The sequence below is a fragment of the Felis catus genome, chromosome X, assembly GCF_018350175.1.
Source record: "Felis catus isolate Fca126 chromosome X, F.catus_Fca126_mat1.0, whole genome shotgun sequence".
Classification (NCBI taxonomy): domain Eukaryota; kingdom Metazoa; phylum Chordata; class Mammalia; order Carnivora; family Felidae; genus Felis; species Felis catus.
Window position 1 is genome coordinate 118,980,374 of NC_058386.1, and position 23,549 is coordinate 119,003,922.

The 23,549-nt window shown below is 43.5% G+C and overlaps 1 pseudogene; it reads right to left on the reverse strand.

The window, feature by feature from the left end:
• Positions 1–1,486: 1,486 nt before the first annotated feature.
• Positions 1,487–2,339, reverse strand: LOC109496631 (annotated as a pseudogene).
• Positions 2,340–23,549: the final 21,210 nt, after the last annotated feature.

A 23,549-nucleotide genomic window follows, 5' to 3' on the forward strand; every position in this document is an offset into this window, starting at 1 on the left:
CTGGGCTTCTCCGGGGTCTCTTTTTCTGGGACTTTGGTCTTATCTCTTATTTTGATTCCTTCTCTTACTTTGATGCCATTTCTATCCATCCTATGGTAACAGATGAATATTGTTGGCTTTATGCTCTTTTAAGCTGTTTTGAATGAGTGGTAGATGTTTGAGATTGCTTTTCTCAGGTTCCCTTGAAAGGTGCCTTTTGATCTTGCCTGGAAGGGCAAGAGAGTCAGCCCAGGGCACTACTTTGGAGAAAGAGGATAGGACTAACTGGGAGGCGGGACATCATGAAGAAGGATGTGGACCGATCAGGGGTCTTGTGCCAGGCAAGGAGAGGGTAAAGGATTTGGGAGACAAAGTCAATAGGGGAAGAAGAAGAGCTTGCTTCAAGTCATGTCACCTTGATATCATCTCTGGACCTCGGTTGATAGAGGGTCTTTCTCGTCTTCCTCCCTTTGGTCTTTGGAGTTTACTGTACTATAATTATTCTAGGATTCTAAGGTTTCCTGGTTGCCTTAGCCATGAAGAAACCAAGAACTGGCCTAACTCAGAGCCTCTGACCTCCCTATGTTTACCCTCCCCAGGACAACGAAGAGCCACATTCTTCAGTTTGATTGATCAGCTAAGCACTACCCAAGCCAATGGTGGCTTGGGGGCCTCAGGCATCACAGGGAACCACTTTGGACATCAACATAAGAGTGGTGGATGCTGGGGAGGCCATGATATGGCTTTGAAATCACAAAGTACCACTCTTCACACCCCTGTGGGGGTGATTCTGGGGGAAGCTAAGGTTCTCTGGTTGGACAAAAGGGGCTTTCTTTAAGTCTTGAAAGAGCATTCTCACACTGACCTGATAACTTTCCTCATAACTCCACATTCAATTCTGGAGGCTCACAGGGCAAAGAGAGGGTATTTTCTCCAAGTCCTTCCCCATGGCCACCCCATTCCATGATTCATTCTGTTCTCTCTCACCCTTCCCCATTACCTACCATTTTGTATATCTTACCTAAAATCTCCCCAGGCGAATGTGGCCATTTTTAAGTCTTTTTTGTCTTGAGAGAGAGAGAGAGAGAGAGAGAGAGAGAGAGAGAGGCAGAGAGAGAGAGAGAGAGAAAGAGAGAGAGATGGCATGAGCAGGGGAGGGGCAGTGGGAAAGGGAGAGTCCTAAGCAGGCTCCATACCCAGCACAAACCTGAATGGGGCTCAATCCCAAGACTGTGAGATCATGACCTGAGCCAAAATCAAAAGCCGGACACTCAACCTACTGAGTCACCCACGTGCCCCAGTTTTAGGTCTTGACGGAGATGTGGATCATCCTACTCCTCTCCTATTAGAACGGATACAATTAAAACGACAATTACAAGGGTTGGTGAAGAGGCAGAGCAACTGGAAATTTCTTCCAAAGTTGAACAACTTTTGGTCCTTATGGTCTAGCCATTGCACTCTTTTTTAAACATGTTTGATCTTATTTATTTGTTACTCTTAGAAAATCTCATTTTTGACTCAACTCAAACATAGAGGTAGAAGTTCTCAGAGAGGACAGCGTCCGTCTCTTGGGAACTTATTCCTGGCATTCTTCTTTGGCCTCCTTCATTCTCTTAGCCAAAAGTCTAGCACATGCTGCAGCCTCTCCCTATTTTTCTTAGTACGCCGTTTCTTCAGAGTGACACGTGAAAGTTTGTGTTGGAGGATATGTGGAGTAACAGGACGCCGAATCTTGGGCACTTTGGTTCTAGGTTTCTTCCCTTTGCTTAGGGGCTTTCTCACAACATACTGGTGGACATCATCTTCTTTACAGAGATTGAAAGGTGTGCATATTCTTCTAGCCTTTTTGGGCCCCAGGCGATGAGGCACAGGGGCATTGGTGCGTCCAGGAATATCCTTCTCCCCATTGTTTTCACAATGACCAAGTTGACAACACTGAGATTGGCATCCACAGTGCAACCCCAAACAGATTTGCGCTTTCTTTCTCCAGTCCTCCTTGGCCTAGGGCAGGAATGCCCCTTACTCGGAAGCATGTGGACACGGCCATGGGTCAAGACACTCTGTTTCACGGGAAGCCTTGTTTGTCATTGCCACCACGAATTCAGACCACGTAACTCTTCCACTCTTCACCCAGAACATCAACAGCAACTTCTGTGGCCATATGCTTCTCAAAAACGGTCTGAAGTTATGTTCATTGTCCACTTCAATGAGTTTCTGGCAGCCGATAGCTGGGAAAGAGATGTTCAACTTCATCCTGAGGCAGCCTGCTGCCTTCGAGGTGCCACAGAAAAGAGCCAGCCATTGCACTCTTTAATTCTTTATTCAAGGACAACGAAAATATGTCTATACAAAGCTTTGCAGGAATGTTCATAGTAGCTTTGGTTATTTGTAATAACCCAAATGGGAAACAAAGCAAGTGCAAGTGTCCATCAATGGGTGTGTGGGTGAACAAGGTACAGCCATATATGGAATGCTATTCAGTAAGACAAAGTAATGAAACCTGATGCCTGCAGCAACATTGGTGAATCTCAAAAAACATTATGATGAGTGAAAGAAGCCAGACAAAAAAAAAAAAAAAAAAAAAAGAGTACATACAGTAAAGGTTCCATTTATGCAAAACTTAAAAATGTAAACTAATCTATAATGACAGAAAGCGGATCATTAGCTGCCTGGGGCTGGGGACAAAGAAGAGGGTTAATCATATCCATCATAGCTCAATAGATGTGGTAAAGCATCAGCAAGCAAGCAAGCAAATAGCAAAGCCCTGGAAGGAGTAAAGAAGATGCACGTCAAGCAGAAGCTTCCAGAGACGCTGCCGCCCAGGGTCAGGGATCTGTAGCAAGTTCACTGCCAACCTCACAGATCCTTTTCAGCCTCCAAGCAGATTAAGTGGCTGAGGGACGCAGAAGTGCAGCAAAAAGCATGCATTTGGGGATCCAAGAATCTGCTTGCCATTTACGCAAGAAGAAGCAAATGTATTTGTGATTCTCATTGGCCTCTGAAACCTCATGCCATTGGGTCTTAGCATGGAATCTAAGACTCTGTGGACCTCAGTCCAGCAAGGGAGTCCCGAGTTTGCATCTTCTGCGACAGAGGGCAAGATACAGAGCAGGGAGGTGAAAGAGTACTGAATGCCAAAAGAGAGTTAGCAGGGCCGGCGTAGGATTGGGAGGCCTGATGGAACTGACACGGTTCTAGATCAGAAGCAACCCTTGGAAGAGCTGCTTAGGCAAAGCAAGGGAACACGCGGAGCATTTCTTCTGCACCTGCTGTTGAACTTTGGAGAGCCAAAGTCAGCTGCTCATAGCTAACTGTGTAATTCACCACACAAGCTGGGACGCTTTTTTAAAAAGCGAAATTGGGGTATTAATGATCACACCTGAAAAACAAGAGTAAACTAGGATCGTGCTGGAAAAACAGGGACAAATAGTCCAGCGATGTAAGTGAGAAGAGCCCTCTGGATCAATTAGTTTGTTATGTCGGATTCAGCATTCTCCAAGTCACAGTTGGACAGGTGGCCGCGAAACGTCTCTGGGGTTCTCTAATGGCAATGAGGCTTGGGAAAAAGTCGTTTCACCTGGATTATCGTGTTGAGTTCATGACGAGGCCTAAGAGGCTGCTGCTTTGAGGCACCAGATTACGGAATGAACCAGAGAAGGGAAATGAATATTGAGGTTTTTATGGGGGGAAATGAAGAGATCGTCCTCAGGCAACGGATGAAACTTAGATTTATTGAAGCACTCTGCTGACGCCACCTCAGTCCATTCTCGTAACAGCGCTATGACACGGGTGGCGTTAACCCAATTTTGTTAAGTGACAGCTAGTGGTGAGTCAGGAATTGAGCGTAATTCTCTGGGACTCCAAGCTTAGTGTTCATTCCACTAAGGCCGTGCAGTCCCTAGCATCATCATTCACCACTGATTTCTTTCCTCGCTCATAGTATTGAGACAAACCTGAGTCTGAACATACTGGAAGATTCATGAAACTGAATCTGCAACTGGATCTGGAATGTTTTAAATGTTCTTTTACAAAAATTATAACGCAAGCAGACACTGGAACCTCATGGTCTACAGTGTTTTGGGTTGTGCTTTTCAAGCTCTAATGTGCTTACGAATCACTTGATAAAATTCAGATTCAGATTTAGTAGGCCTGAGGCAAAGCTTGAGATTTTGCCTTTCTAACAAGCTCCCAAGTAATACCGATGCTTCTGGTCTGTGGGCCGGTCTCGCGTAGGAGACTGCAGGATATGCATTTGATCCGGGTCATTCGTGAACTCCACTTTAAGAAGGTTTAATTCTGCCAGGGACAGGATAACTCCTTTGCGACTCTGTTTTGTGTTGTCTCTAATAAGGACCCGTTGGCATTAAAGCAAACCACCAGCGTACCTGAGTTTTTATTTTTTATTTTTGTGTTTTTAAATGTGTCTGCAACGTGGGGGGTTATCATTCTTGGGTTGTATTAGTTGTAGGCGGGGGTACCAATATATGGTGTCAAATGCATTACTCCTCATCAGGTGGGCTTTTTCACTTCTCGCCCGGAAGCGTATCTTCTCCTGTTTTCTCTCCTCTACTGTCCAGCATGAATGACAGGGCCAACCATTATGTTCCCTGAATTGCCAAAGTCAATAAAAATATTAAAGAATATCTGTTTGGGGCGCCTGGGTGGCTCAGTCGGTTAAGCATCTGACCTCACCTCAGTTCATGATCTCACCACTCATGAGTTCGAGCCCCACGTCGCGCTCTGTGCTCACGGCTCAGAGCCTGGATCCTGCTTCCAGTTCTGTGTCTCCCTCTCTCTGCCCCTCCCCCACTCACGCTCTGTCTCTTTCTCTCAAAAATAAAGTTAAAAATTAAAAAAAAAAAAAAGAATATCTGTTTGCCTTCGTAGAAAATCCGCGCATTCAGAACACCAGTTATCCCAGACAGATCGGCATTGGCTCTATTTAGTAGAAAGGATGGCCGAATCACTTCTTGGGTAACTCTGGCTTCAGGCCTCTTCCAAATCATTAAACATACTTGCACAAGTTAAGGAGAGTCTCTGAGGAAGATAACCAAGAAAAGGATAGCAAACTTAAATTAGGAGTAGAAACACATGATATTTTGGAGAGCGTAAAAAACAAACAAAAAAACAACCCTGAAAGATCTGGAAAAATGAGTTCTGTTTAGAGAGAAAAGGGACAGAATGAATATAAAATTACGGAAAACCTCCTCCTTCTCTTCTAACGATAAAAAAGAGCAAAATCACCAAAACCGAACCTCAGGTCAAGCAGTAGCAAGAGGAGGTGATCTGACTTCCCACCATCCCAACGTTACCACCTTCTTGTTTCTTTGTTTCTACCCTACCACTGATGACTTCATTACTTTGAAAGGATCTTTGAAAACCCTTGAGTCATTCTGGAAGTCTTTCCAATTGTGGTCTGAACAACCAATATTAGGAATTACTTTTTTTCATCTTTAACCTCTTGGAAACAAAGAACATTTTGGGAAATTGACATTGCTTGTGTCATTTATGTAATACTCATTCCCTTATAAATATCATTCTACTCCAAAGCCAGCACTCAGAAAGACAGCTACCCTCGTCTGCGATGACTTTCCCACAGTTCCAATAAATGTCATTGATGCTTTCATAAAGAAAACATCCCCCCCCATTCCCTTGGATGTTAAAATATTTACTCGCCAATAACACGAACACGTGTGTTTCACTTGGAGAAGATGTGGTTCCTCAAAGGCTTTTCAGAAATCAACAGTGTGCAGATTGATCCACGAGATCATAGGAAAATCCTGTTACTTTGAAATTTCAAAGTGTTTTCATCTATATTTCTGATGGATCTTCAATTGTCAGGGACTCTTCAATGGCCCCCGTTTAGCCATGCCTGGTAAAGGACCTGTAAATAGCTGCAAGGGTGACCATAACAGAGAATGTAAAGGAGGTCTTTTATTAAGTCGATCTTCAAGGTCTGTTTGTTCAAGTTTTACAACATCACTTTGGGTTTTGGTAACCCACCCCTGTATGTAGGTTGGAAAAAAAAAATTAACAATATCGGCCCACTAAATCTTTCCAAATCCTCGGGGAAGCAGTTTCAACAGAGAAGGGCCTTCTGAGTTCTTCCTCCCCCTCTCCTACTATTCACTTTTCAGCTACTTTTCTAAAGGCGTCTTTGAGATCACATATCCTTTTGGTCAGCGCTAGAAGAAGAGGGCTTTCTGCCGGCGACGCCGGCTCCTTCTTAGCAACAGATGACACACACGCACCCGGAATAGCTACAAGCTCTGTGCTTTCTGTGTGTCTCTTGTATGATCAGTGACAATTCGCTTAGTTTCCCCTCACCTGCTTCCTAGCCAGCGATGAGCCAGAGACAGAAGCTTTGTGTAACCCGGACTTACAGCTATTAGAATAGGATGTAATTGTACCCACTGTAATTGGCTCCGGTGGCAGAGCCCCATTAACCTGGCGCGGCCGATCTTAAAGCAGCCTGTGATCTAGCTCATTAAATTTTATCTTCGGTAACAAGGAAAGTTATGACCTTTGCTGTTCCTGTCTTCAGGTATTTTTGCAGACATGTCGCCGAGGAGATCCAACCATGCGCTGGCATCGAAAGGCAGAGGCAAGCCGACCCGGGATACCCCGAGTGACAAAAAATTGAGTTCCAAGTGCGATGCAGCTAGAAGACGCCACCCATGCTTAAAGAGGGTCCCGAGACGTGTGCTGCAAGGAAAGCATTTTGCGGGGAGAGGTGCCCTCATGCCCAGGCACCCTCCCTCTCCAGCCACACGGACGGCGCCTCGTGGAGGGCACGGGAGATTTCTCGGCACGCGTGTGTTGCCACAGTATAATGACCGGACGAACGAAGCCAGAGAGTTTATCTGTCTCCTCGGTGTGGCCTCGTGTCCCCCTTTGACACTTGTCTGAGAGCCATGGTGGAACCGGACCGTGCTCTCATCTCAGGTCGGGTCTGAATCCGCCAGCAAAACACGAGCAAGGTGCTGATCCATCCTGGTCCCACTTCACCCACTGATGAAGTAAGAATAAGGGCTCAGGTAGCATCTCAGCTCATTTCAAAGTAAAGATTGCAAAACAGCCCAATACACATTGTGTTTTATTTCTGGAACTATCCGAACAATGAAATCGCATCACATCAGTCGTCCCTTTCATTCAGAGACAGGACTCGTGATGGCCACCTCATGTCTGATAACGGTAACCCAAGAAAATTTTGTGAATGGAGAAGAAAAAAAAAAAAGCGCTTTTGTAGGCTTACGGCTTTAGCATGTGTTAGAACATCAGAAAGTTCTTCACCTGAGAATTTAATTTTATGTTTGATGGTTAGTTTTCGGTGTCCACTTGGCTGAGCTATAGTACCTAGTTATTCAATCAAACACTAAGCTAGATGTTGCTGTGAAGGCATTTTATAGATGGGGTTAATATCTCCAATCAATTGACTTGAACTAAAGTGAATTACCCTCGATAGTGTGTATGTGTGTGTGGGGGGGGGAGGGCTCATGCAATCAGTTAAGGCTCTAGGAGTAAAACCAGGCTTCCCATGAAGAAGAAATTCTGCCTGTGGATGACGGTTTCAGCTCCTGCCCTATATATTTCTGACTTGCCTTGCCAGATGCTACAGTTGCATAAGCCAGTTTTTTGATTGCTACATAGATATTTAGATGAAAAGTACTTCCCACTATTGGAATTTGAATTGTGTCCCCAAAATGATATGTCCCAATTTCCGATCCCCAACACTGTGATCGTGGAGTGATTCAGAAATAGGGTCTTTGCTGACGTCATCAAATTAACATGACGTCCTGTTGAATTACGGTGGGCCTTAAATTCAATCAGCAGCGCCCCTATGAGGAGAGGGAGAGCTGAAGACACCGAAGGGACATAGAGAAGAAAGCCAAGGAACATCAAGGACTGTCAGCAACCTCCAGAAGCCAGAAGAGCCGAGGAAGGATTCTTCCCCACAGCTGTTAGAGGGAGCACAGCCCCGTGGACGCCTTGAATTCGAACTTCTAGCCTCTGGAAGGGTGAAAAGAATACAGTTTTGCTCTTTTAAGCCAACAACCCTAGGAAACTAGCACCCCTGTTTAACTGCCGTTCTGTTTGTTTGGTAGAGTTCTGACGAATTTAGTGTTCTTTTGGTGAAAATTCATCTTTCTAAGTGAAATTGCAGGACTTTCTTTCTCAGGCTATCGGCATAACTACTTTTGCACAAATGGAATCACTTCCAAGAAATGTTTGCAGGAAAAAGAACTCCTGGTCGAATAAATGCAGGTAACACTTGCATTGTAACTTTGGCTTCCTTATCACAGGTCTGTTCAGAGCCTTTAGGATGGTAATATATGTCAAATGTCTCCAAGAGGGATCCATAGAATGTAGCATTTTCCAAAATTATATAAGCTTGGAAACTCAGGTATACATATTCAGATGTCCCAGAGGTAATAATCATGCTTCCTGAAAAACGCTTTAGGAAATGCTGGATCAGAACCAAATTAAATTATTTTTTATGCCATTACCTTTTTCTTAGGATCTGATCTGTTGATCAATATAGAGATAAACGCAGAGCTAAAAGTAAGGAAAAGTTAACATACAGAACAGCAGAGCCAAGGACGTAACATATGGTAGTTCTTGAAACTTAATGAAATCATTGAGAAATTGACAAAACCCGTTGCCATCTATGTTAATTGGGACGGGCTAGAATGGTAAAGCCTACGCTGTGGTAATAAACTTGAACACAAGTCCATCACTTACAGTCTTAGAGGTTGGAGGGAGAAGGCACGTGGCAAAGGTACGGACTCCTAACTGCCTTGGTCCATGTCCCATTGGTTTCATTTTGATGGCCAGAACTCAACATATGGCGCTAACTCATTTTAGAGTCACATCTTCCATTTGAGTGGGAAGTTGGAGGCAGACTACACAGGTACACATATAAAAGAGTGGTACATTTGGTGGCAGGAAAACAAAGCATCTCTTCTCTGTTTTTATTCCCACCTTTGCTTTTGAACTATAGCCTGCACCAGCATAGCATGCATCCACTTGGGATTGGAAAAGGGGGGCTTTGTGTCTGGTTTTGTTTTTAGTTTTTTACGATGGGCTTTGTTGATAATGCTGTATTTTAGGGGTCCCATTCAGGGATGTCAGCTGACAGTTAAATGGAAGTTTAAAACTGTTGTCAGTCCAAACAGAAGTTAAATAAAATGAACAGTGGGCACAACGCATGATTTCCTTAATTTCTTCTCACGTTTTTAAAGCAACTTTGCTATTTAGCAAAAGTAGTATAAACCCATCTATCTCGAAGACAGGTTTCGATTTATATATAATCCCTTTTCTATACTTATCTCAAGTCAGCAATTTAAGCATCTATCCATTTTTTTTTCAATAAAATAAATAATTTAACAAACGATCTAGTCTTTTTCCTGTAAAATAAAATATTTAACAAAAAGCACTGACATTCCCAAAGCAGCAATTACTGCCAATTTAGGAATTCAATCTTTGGAATTAGCGATGAATGAAAGATACAACTAAAGCAAGGCATTCCTAGGCACAAATTAAGTACCCTCTCCACCTAAACTTCAGTTGGAAAACCTCTCAGTTTTCCTTAGAGACTTGGCTATAAATCCCCTGTGGCCCGTGTGCTGGGCTATACTGCTACAGTGTTATTTGTAGAACTGCAAAAGTTTCAGGGTGGGGTGGCATTGGGTGGAAAGAACGAGAGGGTGGGCATGTAATCCCAATCCCCTTTGTGCCAACAACCACATGAGTTCTTCTTTTTATCTTTTTTTTTTTTTTTTTTTTTTTTGAGATAGAGCCCAAGGGAGGAAGGAACAGAGACAGAGGGAGAGAGAATCCCAAGCAGGCTCTGCATTGTCAGCACAGAGCCTGATGTGGGGCTCGAACTCACGAGCCATGAGATCATGACCTGAGCTGAAGTCTGACACTTAACTTACAGAGCCACCCAGGCGCCCCTTCTTGTTACCCTTAAAGAAAAAAAATTTTTTATGTGTATTTATTTTTGAGGGGGGGAGGGGCAGAGAGAGAGGGAGACACAGAATCCCAAGCAGGCTCCAGGCCCTGAGCTGTCAGCACAGAGTCTGACATGGGGCTCGAACCCACGAACCATGAGATCATGACCTGAGCCGAAGTCGGACGCTCAACCGAGCCCCCCAGGCGCCCCTATCTTTTTCATGTGTTACAATCCTGGGTAAGAATCCAATGGGAAATCGGGTACTCCTGCTTTAAAAGCTACAAGCCGCTCACTCCTGCCTTTCCACCAGAGTGATGATCTGGACACCGTTTGTCTCTGCAGGCCGCACCTTCCTCTTTCTCGCCCGGACCTTCTTACGCCCCGTCGAGCCTTCTCAGCTTGAACCTTGAACCCTCGCGTCCTGTCTCCTTCATGCCCGGCTGAAAGGGAATACAAAGAAAGGCAGTGCACTACCTTTCCCCGTGAAACGCCCTTGCAACCGTGACTGTCCTTTTGTAATCAGTGTTTCCCTGACAACTTGAGTGCCTCAACAAATGGAGAGAGAGGGAACTAATATTTACAAAGTGTCTACTGTGTGATATTAGCTAGTATTTATTCTCCCCCAGCTAGGCGCTTCCTGTCCGTCCTCTCACTCACACGGACCACCTTATTCCCCGTTCCAAGAGGTGTGCTGAAGGAGTTGTGCCTTTTTCCTTGCTCCTGGGGATGTCAAAAGTAACTGCCGCTAACTAAATTAATTCAACAACGTTCCAAGGTATTTCCCTCATATAGATTCCCTGTGGCCCGTGTAGAAACAGCCTTAATAAGGGATGTGGTAACGGGGCTGAAGTCATGTCTCCCCGAACATAGCTAAACCAATTACAAAAATATCCTGCCATCCAGAACTTCATCGGCCACGTCAAAAATGTGGTTTATAATTATTTGTTTAGAATGGTCTCTTAGGAAGCAGACAGCATTTCTCCTGATATAACAATTTTCCTCTCTGAAAGAACGTTCACTTTGAATTAATTTTAAATATTATGCATTCACGCTCACGCCTTTGGCCTGGCATTCTTTTCATGACCAGGAAAATGTGCGTGTTATAGGAAGAAAAAGGCAAGATAGTAAAAAGGTGTTTTTTAAACACGGTTTTCAGAGAAATTTCTGTTTTTCTTTCTTATCAGAAACACAATTTCTATGATGCATAATAATGCCACCAATGATTTTAGCTCAGACATTTCAAGGACATACCCTGAAAATACAAATAAAAAAAGATCACCTTACTTGTAAAATCCATGAAGAGCCAATGTAAACTGTGGGTATATTGTGGTATGTTTTTTTCTGCGTGGAGAGCTGAATAATCAATTCAAAACTGATCACGTACCCAGACCGGCTAATGCCTGTGTCTTATCTGGTACGAACATCCGGCACTCCAGCTGATGTGCACAGGGTGTCTTTTTTGAAAACTTTAATTCCGGTGTAGTTAACACATAGTGTGATCTTAGTTTCAGGTGCGAACGATGCATCTTGCAACATGGTTGACGACTATTTGCTGAAGGCCTATCATGTGCACGTGCTGAGTTAGGGCCCGGAGTACAACGGAGCGCAAAACCAGACAAGTTCCTTGCTCCGTGGTGCTTATTATCCAGTACAAGAGATGGAAATCAAGCCGATCGTCACAGGGATACGAGTTGAATTTCACACCGAGAAGCTTCGATGAAGAAGATACACATGATATAAGCAAAATCTATAAAAATTGGTAGCGCTTGGGTGGCTCGTGCTCTCTCTCTCCCTCTCTCAAAAATTAAATAAATAAATAAATAAATAAATAAATAAATAAATATTGGTAGCTACGTGGACCTAGGAATTCTGTCAGGGCTTCCGCGGGGAAGTGACTTTGGAGATGAAATCCGAGGGATGAGAAGCACCAACAAGAGACGGGGACACGACGGGCTCTGGTCGGGATTTCAGCTCCTGTCCTAAAAGCGATGGAATCTACTGAAAGGTTTAGTGCTGAGCGGAGGGGGCAGCGGAGGGCAAGGTATAGCAGATGGGTTTTTTCCCTATGTAGTTCCCTTTACTGATGCTATTGTCTTCGTTTTCTGATTGAAGTTTCAGACGTACGACATAGTGATTGCACAAGCGTCTACATTCTGCAGTGCTCGCCCCATGCGTAGCCACCCTCTGTGACTTATTCCACACCTGGAAGCCCGCATCTCGCCCTCCTCCTCCCCCCCAGTTTGCTCATCTCCCTGCCCCCTTCCTTCTGGCAATGGTCCATTTGTTCTCCGAATTTAGTGGTCTACTTCTGCTTTTTGTGTTGGCTTATTCATTTGTTTTGTTTTGAACTGATTTCTCTGGCCTCCGTGGTTTCCCATCGGAATCCATCCATTCTGATTGGATGGAGCCGTGTGTGGATGCGGGGAGGCTGCTTAGGATAAACTTGCACTAGTCCGGCCGAAAGCTGAGGGAGGCATGGAACAAGTTCAAATGCTTTGCGGGCCACCTCATCCTTCTGTGCAAAAGCAGGAAACTCTAAATGTATGTCGACTTGTTCTCCATCCCTCCACTCCACCCTATGTGGGCTCACTTTACACCTTCTCCTGCCTGTTGTGTATACTGGAGACAGAGCCTTGCTCCCTTGCTGTCTTCTGGATGGGTTTTAGCCCACTGGACATCGGAGGATGGGGAGAGAGAAGGCTAAGGGTGGTATTTCTCCCCAACTCCTTCCCAGCCTCTCCATATGGCATTCTCAGCTCCCCAAACCTTTACAGGTGCCAGTAATGTGAAATAAAACACTTCGTCCTTGCTTTCCGGAAGCAATATGATTATGTATGCAAGTATATGATCAAAATAAATCTCAACCTAGATTATTAAGTGAGTCGTGCTGTTAATATAAAGCAAGAAAGTAGCAAAAGAAGAATTCGTTCGGGTTAGTAAATCATGTAAACCCGGGTGCCAGTCTACCTCCATTCAAATCCCAGTTTACTCATTTAAAAAACATTTTTTTTAATGTTTACTTATTTTCGAGAGAGAGAGAGAGTGTGTGAATGCGGGAGGGGCAGAGAGAGGGGGACAGAGGATCTGAAGCAGGGTCTGTGCTGACAGCAGAGAGCCCAACGTGGGGCTCGAGCTCACAAACCATGAGATCATGACATGAGCTGAAGTCAGACGCTTAATTGACTGAGCCACCCAGGCGCCCCTGGCTTAGCCGTTTCTTAGCTGTGTGCCGTTGTGCGAGTTACTCTGTCTAGAAGCACCCTTACCTCCCTTCACTTTTCTAGCCCTAGCGATGGTAACAGTTTCCGGCCGTCGGTTAGTCTCCGGGACCTCAACATCCATTGTCAGTCCCCTTCATCCTGCCTCACATCTCTAGAAAGTCTCCTCATGAAAGTGGTGTCCCTTGCACCACCTTAGGGGAAGGTTACTCCCCGCTGGAACCATGATTCTACAAAATGCAATGGAAATAATCATTTCAGAAAGACAGAGAAGTAACTGTACTAAGATGGGATTAGGTCGAAACATAGCCCCGTACGACGCATCCCAGAGACAGAATGCTGGGCCGCCTAGGTTTCGTATGACTCCCCGGATGCCTGGGATCATCTGGAGAGTGTGTGTGGGGGGGGGGTTAGTCGTGCACACATTTTAGCCGTATAAACGGAACGAGTTCATTTGATCAATTATAGCCTCTGGTTGACACATCCCCAGGCTGCTGAGCGGGAATGAGTCTTTTTCTTCAGTTTATGCAGGGTGACGGTGGGTTAATGAAAAAGTAGCTTTGGATATATGCGGTGGTATAACATTAGAAACACGATGACCCCAGGTCAGTCTTCGAGACAAAAAAGCAATAAATGGGACAATTGTATGGGTCTAATGGGAAACTCGTGTGAATGATCTCAGAGTTCAGTTTCTATGTGCATGCCGCTCACATTGCTCAGGCCCCTCATAAATGAGGACATTTCTTTTCTAGCTCAATGTATGTGTATTCTCTTGGCGCACACATTCCCAAACACCAGACTAATTCCTTCCAAGACCTCACTAATTATCCAGAGCAAGACATAAACTGCTGATGGGAAAATGAACTGCTTTAATAATATATGCCCCATCTCTGGCAGTTCCTTCTGCTTGTCAATAGCTCTACTATATCTCAACAGTAAACTGAGAACGCTAGACCGAAGCACAGACTCCACAGCAGTGTTCTTGCATTCCATTATAAAGCGGTAACGAAGGCAGAATATAACATTTGCAGAGGACCTCAGGCTCCGTTTCCCCACCAGTTGCCTGTTATCTTTTCAAGAGACTTGATTGCATGCAAAGAAAGCTTCCTAGGGTCTTCAGGTTCAGCCCTCAGTACTCAAGGACAATGCAACAGTGACAATGTCCTTGACAACTGCACTCCTCAGGAAAAGCCTGGGCTTCGCACAAATCAAAGAGGCATTGTTGCGAGCCATTATTCTTCCATGTGACAAAAAAAAGTATTCAATTTTATGGAAGGAAATGAAAAAGCCAACTATTAAGATGAGCCTTCTAATAGGATCTATAAGTGCTATCCAATATACATGGACATTTGCTGAGGCCTCTCCCTCCTCTCTAGAGGAAAGTTACCTCTTTCGGGAGATGTGATCTTTTGGACTCACACTGTGGAAGCTTGGATATGCCAAGTGGAGGCGGTGCTTTGTTTATCTCTTTGTGGTCACAGTGCTAGCCCTTTACCTCCACGTACAAAGTCATCTTCTAAGAGCAGAGGTTCCTAGGATTATCTGTTACCCCAAAAGAAGATTTACATCTGATTAAAACCGGAAGACTAACACATTCTGGGCCTGTGAGTGGAGGGGTATGAGCATAATGCAAATGGGGCCATTTAGTTCCGTCAGCTCTTTACCCACAACCTGAAACCATTATGCTCATACCCCTCAAGTCACATGTTATCATGTGGGTCAGAACTACAACTAAGTGGATTTAACACATCCTCGCCTACTGCAAACACCCTAATAAGAGGCTGTCGGTCCTGATATTTTTAAAGTGACATGAAACTATTTGGACTAAAGGGAGAAAAATTATAATTTGGGGGGGTCCATTGAACTCCTTGGGTTGCGTCTCGAGTAGGAGACAGTGTGAAGCGTGCTACGTCAGTGAGGGAAAAAAGGAATCTTAGACTCATTAATGCCTACTCTTGGAAGAAACACACTGCTGTGGGGCCAGACCCAGAGGCAGTGAGGTGAGGATTAGCATAGCTGGGAGTGTAATACACAGTTGGTAAAAAAGATATGATGAAGGGAGAAATAAATGAATTAATAAACACAGACATTTACAAACTCCTTTGTTAGCCCCTGTTCAAACACATAGAAAAAAGAAATTAGTACAGAGAAGATTTGAACAGCCAATATGACATAATTGATATTTACTGAATAGTAGTATGTCCCCAAACTGCAATATACATTCTAGGCCATAAAATAAATTGCAATATATTTAGAAGGTTTTATATCACCCCAAATATATTCTCTGACGAAAATGAAATTGAATTAGAAACCATCAATAATAAGATATTTAAGAAATGCCTAACACAAAAATAGACATATAGATCAATGGAACAGAATAGAAAGCCCAGAAATAAATGCACAATGATACGCCCCATTAATCTTTGACAAAAGAGGCAGGAATAGGCAATGGGAAAAAGACGTCTCTTCAACAAAAGGTGTTGGGGAAACTGGACCGCTTTCTTACACCATACACAAAAATAAACTCAAAATGGATTAAGGACCTCAGTGTGAGACCTGAAACCATAAAAATCCTAGAAGAGAGCACAGGCAGTAATTTCTCTGACATTGGCCGTAACAACATCTTTCTAGATACGTCTCCTGAGGTGAGGGAAACAAAAGCAACAATAAACTATTGAGACTTCATCAAAACAACAACTTCTGCACAGTGAAGGAAACAACCGACAAAACTAAAAGGTAAGCTGCGGAAAGGGAGAAGATATTTGCAAATGATATATCTCATAAAGGCTTAGTATCCAAAATACATAAGGAACAGATACAACTCAACACCAAAAAGCCAAATAATCGAATTTAAGAATGGGCAGAAGACACGAACAGACATTTGTCCGAAGAAGACACCCAGATGGCCAACAGACACATGAAAAGATGCTCACCATCACTCATCATCAGGGAAATGCCAATCAAAAGTACAATGAGGTATCACCTGACACCCTATCAGAACGGCTAAAATCAAAACTCAAGAAACAACAAGTGTTGCTGAGGCTGTGAAGAAAAAGGAAACCTCTGGCACCGTTGGTGGGAACGCAAACTGGGGCAGCCGCTGTGGAAAACGGTATGCAGTTTCCTAAAAAATTAAAAACAGAACTACCTTACGATCCAGGAATCACACTCCTGAATATCTACCCCCAAAATACAAAAACACCAATTCAAAGGGATGCATGCACCCCAACGTTCACGGCAGCATTATCAGCAATAGCCAAATTATGGAAAGGGCCCAAATGTCTATTGGTTTTGAGTGAATAAAGAAGATACGGTATGTGTATACACACACACACACACACACACACACACACACACACACCAGAATATTACTGAGCCATAAAAAGGATGAAATCTTACCATTTGCAACAACATGAATGGATCTAGAGCATATAATGCTAAGTGAAATAAGTCAGAAAGAGACAAATGCTATATGATTTCACTCATATGTGGAGTTTAAGAAACAAAACAAAAAAAGAGACAAACCGATGGTTATGAGCAGGGAGGTGGGTGAGGGGATGGGTGAAATGGGTGATGGGGACTAAGGGGTGCTCTTGTGGCGATGAGCACAGGGTGATATATGGAAGTGTTGAATCTCTATATTGTACACCTAAAACGAATATAACAGTGTATGTTAATTACACTGGAATTAAACATTTTTTAACGCCCGAACATTTGGCGATTCAACAACATAGTTCTGAGTAACAAATAGATCAAAGAAGAAATCACAAGGAAAATTATAAACTACTTGGACTCAAACAATAATAAAATCGTAACATATGAGACTTTAAGAATGAGCTAAAGCAATGATTAAAGGAAAAAATATAGCTATAAATGCATATATTAAAGATGAAGAAAAGTTTCAGTTTTAGTGATCTAAGTTTCCACCATGAAGAGCTACAAAAAGAAGAAAAAATTGATCCTAAAGTAAGTGGAAGGAAGGAAATTACGAAGAGTGAAAAATCAATAAAATACGGGTGCCTGGGTGGCTCAGTCAGTTATACCTCCGACTTCGGCTCGGGTCATGATCTCAAAGTTCATGAGTTCGAGCCCTGCATCGGGCTCTGTGCTGATGGCTCAGAGCCTGGAGCCTGCTTCGGATTCTGTGTGTGTGTCTCTCTCTCTGCCCCTCCCCGCTTGTGCTCTGTCTCTCTCTCTCAAAAATAAATAAGAATTAAAAATTTTTTTAGGGGCGCCTGGGTGGCGCAGTCGGTTAAGCGTCCGACTTCAGCCAAGTCACGATCTCGCGGTCCGTGAGTTCGAGCCCCGCGTCAGGCTCTGGGCTGATGGCTCAGAGCCTGGAGCCTGTTTCCGATTCTGTGTCTCCCTCTCTCTCTGCCCCTCCCCCGTTCATGCTCTGTCTCTCTCTGTCCCAAAAATAAATAAACGTTGGGAAAAAAAAAATTTTTTTTTAATTTTTTTTAAAAAGAAAAGAAAGAAAAATCAATAAAATAGAAAATAGACAAAAAATAGAGGAAGTCAAAAAAGTAAAAAAAAATTGATCTTTGGAGAGGCTGATTAAAAAATTGTAAAAAGACTGATTAAAAATTGATAAACACCTAGCAAGATTGATCCAGAAGTAAAGAGGGAAAAGGGAAACCAATAATAGGGATGAAAGAGGGAAATTATTACAGATCACACTGATGTTAAAATGAAAATAAGGAAATATTATAAACAATTTCATGCCACTAAATTAAATAACTTAAATGGACAGCATTCCTTTGGGAATACAACTTACCAAAGTCTGATACAGAAGACATAAAAATATACATAACACTATACCTGTTTAAAAAAATATATGATGGTACTTCCGGCCAAGATGGAAGAACAGATTGGGGCGCCTGGGTGGCTCACTCGGTTAAACGTCTGACTGCAGCTCAGGTCACGGTTGCATGGTTCATGAGTTCAAGTCCCACATCAGGCTCTGGGCCGCGGAGCCTGCTTCGGATTCTGTGTCTCCCTCTCTCTCTCTCTGCCCCTCCCCTGTTCTCTCTTTCTCTCTCTCTCTCTCTCTCAGAAAATGAATAAAACACTAAACAATTTTTTTAAAAAGATGTAACAACAGAGACTGGGTTTACCTGGCCATTTCAGGCAACAAACGAAAGCCAAAAAATACATGGGACAATGGTTTTCAAGATGATAATCAATGGCAGACCGTGATCTCTGAGACACAGGAAACAAATGGAGTGAGTGGTAGGATTGCCCCAGCTTCCCGCCTTGAGAAAATGTCCAGGCCACGGTGCCGGGGGGAGATACACAGGCACAACCTGGAGGAACGTCCAAGTTGAGGAGCAAGATACCTACAGTCCAGAGGACAGAGTCCTGGAGAGGACAGGGCGCCACAGAAGGGGAAAGCTGGGCAGCAACTGCACGTAAAGAACTGCCCAAGGGTATCTTGCAAGGCTTAACGGTGCTAGTGCTCACTGCTCAGGACCAGGAGAGCTCAGTTCCCGCCAGCCAGTCTGGCAGAGTCTTAATCCACGGGGCATTTGGTAAGAGCTCAGAAAGGACTGGGCTCCGCAGCGAGGAAACAGCGCTGCTCAGGTCCTGCTTACAAAATAGAAAAAGGAACATGGATCGAACTAGCTCCGAAAAACAAATATTTCAGGGATATTCACCTTGCGAGAAGGTAAAGTTCCCAATGCCTCGCATCCAGTTACAGATGACCAGACACGAAAAGAGGCAGGAAAACGTGACTTAGAATAGCGAGAATAATCGGTCATTCAAAGCCAACGCATAACTGACCCTGATGTAAGACACAGCAGACAAGGACACTAAAGCAGTCATAACTATATTCTATATGTTCTCAAAGTTAAGTAGATACAGCAAATATAAAGAAAAACTAAAATGGCAGAGATGAAAGATAAAAATGAATAGAGTGAGGGGCGCCTGGGTGGCTCAGTTGGTTAAGTGTTCAAGTTCAGCTCAGGTCACGATCTAACCGTTTGTGAGTCCGAGCCCCGCGTCGGGCACCGTGCCAACGGCTGGGATCCTGGAGCCTGCTTCGGATTCCGTGTCTCCCTCTCTCTCTGCCCCTCCCCTGCTCATGCTCTGTCTCTCTCAAAATAAATAAACATTAATTTAAAAAAAAAAAAAAGAAATGAATAGAGTGAACAGGTCAACTATCCAGTTATAAAGGGGCACCTGGCTGGCTCAGTCAGTAGAGCATCCGACTCTTGATCGCCGGGTCATGAGTTCAAGCCCCACATTGGCACGGAGCCTAGTTCAAACAAACAAATACATTTCCGTTTATAAGATGAGGAAGCCACGGGGATGTAATGTACAGCACGGTGGCTATAGAGTTACCAATATTGTCTTGCATATTTGAAAACAGCTAGGAGAGTGGAGCTTGAAACTTCTCATCGTGAGAAAAAAATCGTGACCATGTATGGTGATGGATGTTTACTGGACACATTGTAGTGATCATTTCGCAGTATATACAAATACTGGATCATTACATTGTACACCTGAAGCTAATGTTGAGGTACCAATGGTACCTCACTTTTTAAAAAGTTTTAACTGTATCCTCTATGTTCTAGAAGTTAAGTAAATACGTGAGAAACAAAGAAAAATGATAATGTCAGAGATGAAAAATACACCAGGTGGAAATAAAGGCAGATTGACATTGTAGGGGAAAACAATGGTGAACTGAGGCTAAGCTATCCAGGAAGAACGGTTTTTTGGAGATTTCTTGAAGTAGCCTTGTAAGATATGGAACCCGATACCTGAAAGTCGTCAAAAAATATTTAGAGTGTTTGGGTCTAAAAGGATGGGACGAATTTTACGATAGGTCTTGGCTTTAGTAGGGAAATGAAGTGCTAGGTGGGGGCGCTGAGGGAGGAGCACAGTCCCATGCATTGCGTCAACAAGGAAGGGGTTCCACGAAAGTAAATTCTGTATAGCAAGAGGATACGTAGGACCCCCGAGATGCAGGAGCAGATCCAGCTGTGAAACACAGGGAAAATTAAGGGTGACAGTAATTTCATTATCTTTTAAATTTTATTTTATAAGTAGAGCCTTGAGGAACCCCAAATTTATTTCAGTACCAGGAAGAATGTTTTAAAAATGAATGCTGGTAAAGATGGGGAAAAGAGAGAGAGGAGGAAACTGTTCTATGAGGTAAAAATGGTGTACTGTCCACATTCACCTGAGATACGCCTCTTGCCTGATTACAAGTCGTAGGCCCACTTGAGGGTTATAGAAAAATTCCTAGGGGTGACCACATGAACTCCACAAACAACCGTTTAGTATCCAAAGATACTAAATCCAAAGATAAATCAGACGTGGCCCCAGTACCCAAGGAATTTATGAATCAAACTATGACATTATTATCTGTTATCAATCCCCATGTGGTTATTGTTATCACATGCATTCATTCTTTTGAGTACATCTTAGCCAGTTTCCACAGCATTGAATGGATGTTTTCAAATTTCTTTACCGCAGTGAATGAAATCATTTTCTGGCGTGGCATGTGTTTTCTGACATGACATAAGAAACTCTGTTTAAATCCAAAGAACATGTCAGTGCATTGGCGTATAGGCCTTATGTTATCTATGAGACAGAATTGCTAGTTTACAAAGTTTAAAAATATCTCCATTAGCTTTCTAAAGGATGGAATCTGATATCTCACGATTGGCACACGAATAGTCTTCAGCGCGAGAAAACAGACCGGAGTGGTAACCAGATGAACAAGAAGAGGCACTCGTTGAAAAGCCCCTGGAATAGCACAGGCATCATCCACCATCCATACTGAGACATGCAGAATGGATTCAGCCCATGTGCCTGAGATTTTAATCCAGCAGAGGACTGTTACAACTAGCGGATTTTTTTTTTTTTTTTTTTTTAGTTCGCATCTCCACGTAAAAGCCTTTTTTGGAACTTGAGACCAAGTTTGAATGTATCAAAATTCCCAAAGCCTTTTTCTAACGGTGGCCAGTAATCTGAAATAAAACACTTTGTCCGTCCCCTTTCCTGAAACGGTACGTTTATGCATGCAAGCACGTGATTAGAATAAATCTCTCCCTAGGGGGGCGCCTGGGTGGCTCAGTAGGTTGGGTGTCCCACTCTTGATTTCAGCTCAGGTCAGGTCATGATCCCAGGGTCGTGGGATCGAGCCCTGCGTTGGGCTCCCCTCTGAGTGTGGGGCCTGCATGGGATTCCTCCTCTCTCTCTCTCTCTCTCTCCAAAATAAAAGAAAAAAATGATTAAAGAAATCTCTACCTAGATTTTTGAGTGAGTCAGGCTATTAATATAAAGCAAGAAAACAGCAAGAGAACTATTGCAGGTTAGTAAATCATGTGAACTTGGGTGCCAGTCTACATCCATTCAAATCCCAGTTGACTCGTTTCTTAGCTATGACTTCGCGCAAGTTACTTTGTCTCGATTTCCTCATTTGTAAAACAGAAAACGAATGGTCTCTATCTTAGAACATGCTCGGGAGGATTAAATTCCATAATTCATGTAAGCATTTAGTACAGTGCCTGGCGCACAGTATGAATGCAATAAATGGTAGTCGTTGCTGTTCTTATTCCCTCCACGAGCTATCCCACCGTAAGCAAATAATTACTCAGGTTATATGAGTCTTCACGGCCCTCACAGCTCTTCTGGCCCATGATTGCTCACATAGAGGCTCAACTCGGAAAGGCAGGCCCATTTTGATTCTGTAATTCAACCTTCCCTGGTGTTATTACAATGGCAGCGATGGCATTTTATAGTTCTGGAACAGCACTTCGTGGCAGCCCCTGTCTTCTTGATCGATTCCAGGTGCTGGTTTGGAGCATATGCTGCTGTGGATGTTAAAACAGCAAACCAGTAAGGTCTATTTTGATACAAAGGTGAGGGAGCAAGGTGCCTTTTGATTTAACGGTATCACAACTTTTCTTCATTTCTCTTGTTCCCTTAATGTGTGCGCAGTTTCCTGTAGATATCACGGAGTAGGGAAGAAATTGTATAAAGAGCTCTAAAACAAATCACCAAGTATTTCCAAAATATCTACTAGACTAGGTGCCGTGGAGAATGCAGAGATGTCTGAGGCATCCCTTAGGGAGCTAATGATCTGGTTGGAGAGAGATAAGCAATCTCAGGATTTATAGAAATGTAAGTAAGTAACAATTAAATATTGCAATCAGAGTGTCAGCAGCGAGATAAATATTTCTGGCACGCGGGGAACCTGGGATTGGCTCTTAAAAGAACTATGTGCAAGGAAATAGGAGGTGTCAGAGTTTAACGGGATGGAATCTAAGGGTGAAACGGCGAAGGAGCATCCACGTCAGGATAAGGAGTGTGAGCTCTGTGCCTGTAATTTGGTGCCACTGAAGCCTTTATAGAAAGAAAGAATGGGAAGAAAGGGACAATTTAGGGAAAAGAATATTTGTCGGGCCGCAAAGACGAAGGCAAGAGTTAGGTTTCCCAGTGTTGAGGTTATCCAAGGAATCTGAGGCCATTGGGAGAGAAGGAGAGGGAGTGTCCCTGGAAGAATCGACAAGATTTGGTGACTGATTGGGGGGGTGGCAAAGGAAAAGATTTCTGTCAATTTGAAATACAGAGCTGCAGGTGAAAGAGAAAGGATTAGACACAGCTAAGAAGAAAAACCGGAAATCATTAGGAATGAGAGGGATGTATCAGCCACTCGGGGTAAGGCGAATCTTCTATTCTGGCATGAAAATAATTTCGGACTTCCTGGTTATCAGGCAGAAGAGGTAAATTGGCTAAGAATATCCCTATAGAAGATTTTCTTTTTAGCTTTATCTCATCCGTTCTCTTTCACCTGCAGCTCTGTATTTCAAATTGACAGAAATCTTTTCTGATGATAAACAGAATATAAGTGACAGATGAAAAAAACAACAGAAAACCATGAAGGAGACAACTCAAAAAAGGTGAAGCCTCTAATGGTTTCAGATGCCGTAGGCCCACGGGGTAAGCATTGAAGGGCACCCTTGCATTTTGCCAATTAGGAAAGCATGGGCCTTGAGAAGTCAATAAAATGTTGGCAAAGCTGGGGAATCACAGATATATGAATAAAACACCACACGAAACGTTACATACGAAAATACCTTGCGAGTTCGGCCTTAAAAATCATGTTTTCGTGACACTGAATGTTTGCATCTGCCCCACACCCACGAAGCAGGCGTGTGGGCCCCTCGTTGCATTTGTGACAAGTTCTGCTAGGAGAAGAGATTGAGAACTGGAGGTACAGGAGGAAAAAACCCCACCTTTCTACCTGCCGCGTGGCTTCTTAAGAAGGGCCAAACGGTACGACGTAGGGAATATAGTCAATGACGTCGTCATAGCATCGTATGGCGACGGACGGGAGCTCCACTGGTGGCGACCCCACACACGTTACAGAGAAGTTGAAGTGC